The 4,685-nt window shown below is 57.2% G+C and overlaps 1 long non-coding RNA gene across 1 annotated transcript in view; it reads left to right on the plus strand.

Moving 5' to 3' along the window:
• The first annotated feature begins 74 nt into the window (after positions 1 to 74).
• The window catches only part of LOC111729667, a 20,950-nt gene continuing 16,339 nt past the window's right edge, over positions 75 to 4,685 (plus strand). Inside the window, exon 1 of the long non-coding RNA XR_002776321.1 lies at positions 75 to 359. This is a non-coding gene — a long non-coding RNA (uncharacterized LOC111729667). The remainder of the gene's footprint in view (positions 360 to 4,685) is intronic.

Here is a 4,685-nt window from a genome sequence, read left to right on the forward strand (position 1 = left end):
CCTCCAGAAAGACGTCATCTGTCAGCCTGCGAGCGGGAGGTGGGGGTGGGGGCTGAAGTTAGGCAGATTCGTCTGGTCACATGACGGGGATCCGCATCATGTGACGATTCCGGTGATGTTGGAGGCAGCATGTGACTCGGGGCTACGTGTTCTCCAAAACAGTTACAATACACAAACACAGCGGGCTCCCCTCCGCGCCCCAGCCTCTCCTGGGCCCTCCCTGCCTCTGGTCGGAGCTGACCCAATGGGAAGCCGGCGTCCTGCAGCCACTGCCCCGTGAGCACCGGTGTCTGCAGACCAGGCCGCGGCCGGGCCCCTGGGAGCGAGCCCACCGTTCCGCAGCCCTCAGACCCTGTCCGGTAAGTTCCTGAGCGCGCACGCCGCCGTCACCTGTGGCTCTGCCCCAGACGGCCTCACCCGCAGGTGGGCGCCCTGGCCGCTCATCGGGGCGCTTCGCAGCCTGACCTACGGGACAGCTTCCCGCCTCTGCGCCCCTCCCAGCCCCTCCGAGGAGGCTGCGGCTGTCAGGCTGTCATCCCCGGCTCCCTCTCCGCCACCCCCGGCTTCACCCCGCTACCCTCACGCTCTGCTTTCCTCAGGCACCCTCTCCCCTTCGCCTTTTAAAATGACGTGTTTTGGAAACCGAGCCCCTTATGTCCTTTCTGTCCAGAACCAGAAAGAGCAGCTGGGGGACCCGGTGCCTGGCTGGCAGGGCGCTGAGCGCCCGTGAGCCGCTTCCCCCGCTGGCGCCGTGCGTGTGCACGCGTGTGTGCACGCGTGTGTCGACGGGGACTGACGCATCTCTTGGGGCCTCAGCGCTGTTTCCTGGTGGGCGTGTGTCGGCTCCGACCCCAGCTCAGTGCGGGGCTCACCCAGTGGCAGGGGTTGGGGGGCAGTTACAGCAGTTGGGGACGAGGCTCTGACCCGAATGTCGCCCCGGGGAGCAGTCAGGGCTCGCCCAGGAGGCAGCGCTCAGCGCTGAGGGGCTGCTTAGGTGTCACGAGGCCACACCTTTGCAGAATGAGGCCGAGTGGTGGCTGAGGAAGAAGCTCTGGGGAAGGCGAATGCAAATTTAATCACGGGGTTAATCACTGGGCATGGAGGCGACCTCGGCCACGTCAGAGTTCTGATCCACTGTTCTGCAGGTGTGCCGACATCATTCGGCAGGAAATAATTAACGATTATGGACCACGATCCCCACAACGGCTCAGCGAGTACATGCTATTTCCATTCCCACTTTAGAGATGGGGACACTGAGGTACACGGCGGCCACTTAGCTGTCTCGGTTAGTGAGTGACAGGGCCGGGAGCTGAGCACAGGCAGCTTCGGTCCAGACCCTCACGGCTGACCAGTACGCCGACCCGCCCCACGGTGTCTCCCCGCATCACGGCGTGACAGGTAGCGTGCAAAATCTGGAGCTCCCTTTGTGAGCAAAACAGAAACACTGCCCTTGTGGATTTTACAGCCCAGGGCAGAAGGCAGCCATTAAGCATGTCGCCCGAGACAATACGTTACTTCAAACTGGGGTTTTTGCTAAGAATGGGAGCATAGCGGGGAGCCGCGAGGGTCCGCCACCGGGGACATGCTTCCACTGGGGTGGGGAAGGAAGAGCTGGTCAGAGGAGGTCCATCTGCCGATGTGACATCCAGCTCATTCCCACTTTCAGCCACTCCAAAACGTAGTGGCTTGGAACAGGTCCTCGTAGTTCATCCTGCCGGGGGCTGGCCCCTGCAGAAGAGGTCATCGGGTGGCACGGCGTCCCTACCCGGCTTCACTCTGCGGCCACTCGGCTGGCCAGCTGGCTGCAAGGCTCGATCTCAGCTGTCCTCATTCGGGTGTCCACTGGTGGGCAGGGCAGCTGGATGCTCCCGCCCCGCGTCCCCACCTGGAGTGAGCCGGTGCAGCCTGCTGCCTGCGATGGGGCTTCCAACAGCAGCAAAAGAGGGGCGCCCCGTGCTCGGGCACCGCCCGCGTCTGCTTCCTGACTGTGCCGGTGCCCAAGGCCGAGACAGAGCCTGAGCTTGGGCTGCAGAGCCCGGCACCTCTCGGCCAGAGCAGCCGCAAAGCGTGGCATCTGTCTGTCTCCAGTCTACGACGTGCAGTCACACGACACGCTGGAAACCGCCTGCCTCTGTCAGAAGCCAGGGGAAGCCGGAGCCGGTGTCGTGTGATCAAAAGTGAACTCAGACTCGGTCGCATGTCGGACTTCTTTGCTGCTCAGAGCAAGCAGGAGCCTGAGCATCGCGTTCGGACACAGGTCGGGGAGCATCTGGGATGTGGTGCGGAAATGCCCCCAGCCCTTCTCACGGCGTGGTCCGGGCGTGACTTGGAGCCCAGGAAACCTTGTGAGACTGTCGCCCTAGGATGGCATTTGGGCACATGGGACTCAGAACGCATTTCGGGATTCGGGCAGGCCACAGCGTGTGCAAAGGCCCTGAGGGAAGGAAGTCGATGGCTCGTTGGGGAAATAGGAGGCCATTTAGTTTCACGTAATTGTGGTGGACGGGGCCGAGCGTGGACAGATCACGATACTGTTTTAAGAGGTAGAACAAGCAGCTAATGGACTTGACAGGCGTTGAAGAAAAGGGGAGTATTCTAGAAGCCCCCCAGGTTGGTGATGCTATCGCCTAGGGTGCAAAGACTAGGAGAGAATGAGAATTCTTTATGGGGCCAGCGCATGGAGAGGGGAAGAAAGTAGGGAAAGAATCAGATTTTCTATCAGCTGGGTCAACTGTTGCTGAGACACCGAGTGTACTGCGGAAGCATCTTGATTTTTGTGTTCGCTCAAAAAAAAAAAACAAAAAACCCACTAAGAACGGGAGCCTCCAGGCTGTGCCAACCATCGGCGCGGGAGAGAGGGAACGGGTCCACAGTGTGCGAGCGACATAGATTTTTTTTTAATAGGGGGGACTAATGAGGAAAAAGGTAGACCAGATCCACGAACGCTTGTAGATCTGGTGGTGGAAGGGTGAAGGATTTGCTGCCAACCGTAGTTTTCACGATGGAGGACGAGGCACGGCCATTAGCAGAGAGGAAGGAGAGCGGGCGAGAGATGCCGCTCACGCAGGGCGGGCTTCTTGCAGAGGGAGACCTCAGGCCGGAAGGAGAGACGAGGGGCTGAGGGCAGAGGACGGAGCGGGCGGTGGGGCGCGTCTCCAGTGGCTCGCAAGCGCCCAGGCTCGAGCGCCTGGAGGGGGCGCGTGTCTCGGGTTGGGGTTGCTGGAGGAGTCCCACTGAAGCGGGGGTGGGGGGCAAGGACTTTGGAGGGGTTGACGGGGCGCGATTGCCCAGCCCGAAGCCTCAGCCACACCCGACGGGACGGCCCGGGAAGGAACAGGGAAGAAGGAGGTGGCGGGCTGGAGGGAGTTGAGCCTCCGCCTCGCCCGGCATCTCCTCGGCAATGCGGGACACGCTGAGTCCACGTCTGCGTCTTCACCAGCTCCCCGGGGGCTTTGTATGCACCGTAAAGACCGAGAGGCAGCGATCTGGACTGTCTCGTGGAAAAAAGAGGTGCTACTCTGGGCCAGGTGAGAAGGGAACGAACCCCAAAATGTTCCTTTCAAAACAGACCTCCACTTCGCAAACGCTCCTTTACTTTTTTATTTTATTTTATTTCTTTTCGTTCCTTTACTTTTTTATTTTATTTCTTTTCGTTCCTTTACTTTTCACCTGGTTTTTATTTCGCTTTAGCTTTCCGTACCCAACATTTCAAACGTTCAAACGTTGCGACACCCGGTGTGCCGTCCTCAGCTCCAGTGATTTTCAACTCGCTGGCCGAGCTCGTGTCCTTCACGCCGTCCCTCCCGCCCAGGGTCGTTTTTGAACCGAATCTTCAACTGCTTTGATTTCTTCTGTAACTATGTCATTAACTAGCTCTAAAAGACAGGGACCCCCTGCCCTGCCCTTTAAAACATCACGGCCGCACCATCGCCACATCGCAATAAAATCAAGAATAAATCCTCATTAGCATCCGATATCCGGTTGATGTTCACATATCTGCAGTGGTCATGATGTCTGATCAGTAATTTGTTTGTGTGGGATCCAGACCAGACCCCTGCATGGCAACTGGTAATTTTTAATTTCCAGACTCCTCCGTCGTCACCTTTTATCCTCTCAAAGTTTCCTGCGGAAGAGACGAGATGCTCCGCCCTCTAGATTTTCCCCAATTCCGCTCTTCGATGACTGTCGGCTCTCGGTGTCCCTTAACATGCTCCTCTCTCCTTGTTTCTCTGGAGAGTGGTAGTGAGACCTGGTAATAATTGCTTCTGAAAGAAACTTGGATGGCGAAATATATCGCATCCAACATGTATGAAACATACATGTACAGCCTAAAGAATAAAAACATCCTTGTACCAGCCACCCAGCGCCTTAGGAGCCCGCCAGCCTGAGCCCCGTACTCATCTTCCCGAGAGGCAAACCCTGTGTCGACTTCCATAATCATCGTTTTGCTCACTTTATCACAAATGTGTACATCCCTAAGCAAACTGATTTTTAGGGGTTTTTTTTTTCAATGTTCTGAGTCGTATGTAAATGTAATCACAGCACAGATGTTTTTCTGCGACCTTTATTTTGTTCGATGTTTTATTTGGGGGGGATTTGCCCACATTTGTGTTTATAGCCATTGTTCGGTCACTGTCACTGGTGTTCAGTGATCTACCACACGAATGTGCCACAATTCATCCATT

This window comes from Pteropus vampyrus, unplaced genomic scaffold (assembly GCF_000151845.1).
Source record: "Pteropus vampyrus isolate Shadow unplaced genomic scaffold, Pvam_2.0 Scaffold274, whole genome shotgun sequence".
NCBI classification, from domain to species: domain Eukaryota; kingdom Metazoa; phylum Chordata; class Mammalia; order Chiroptera; family Pteropodidae; genus Pteropus; species Pteropus vampyrus.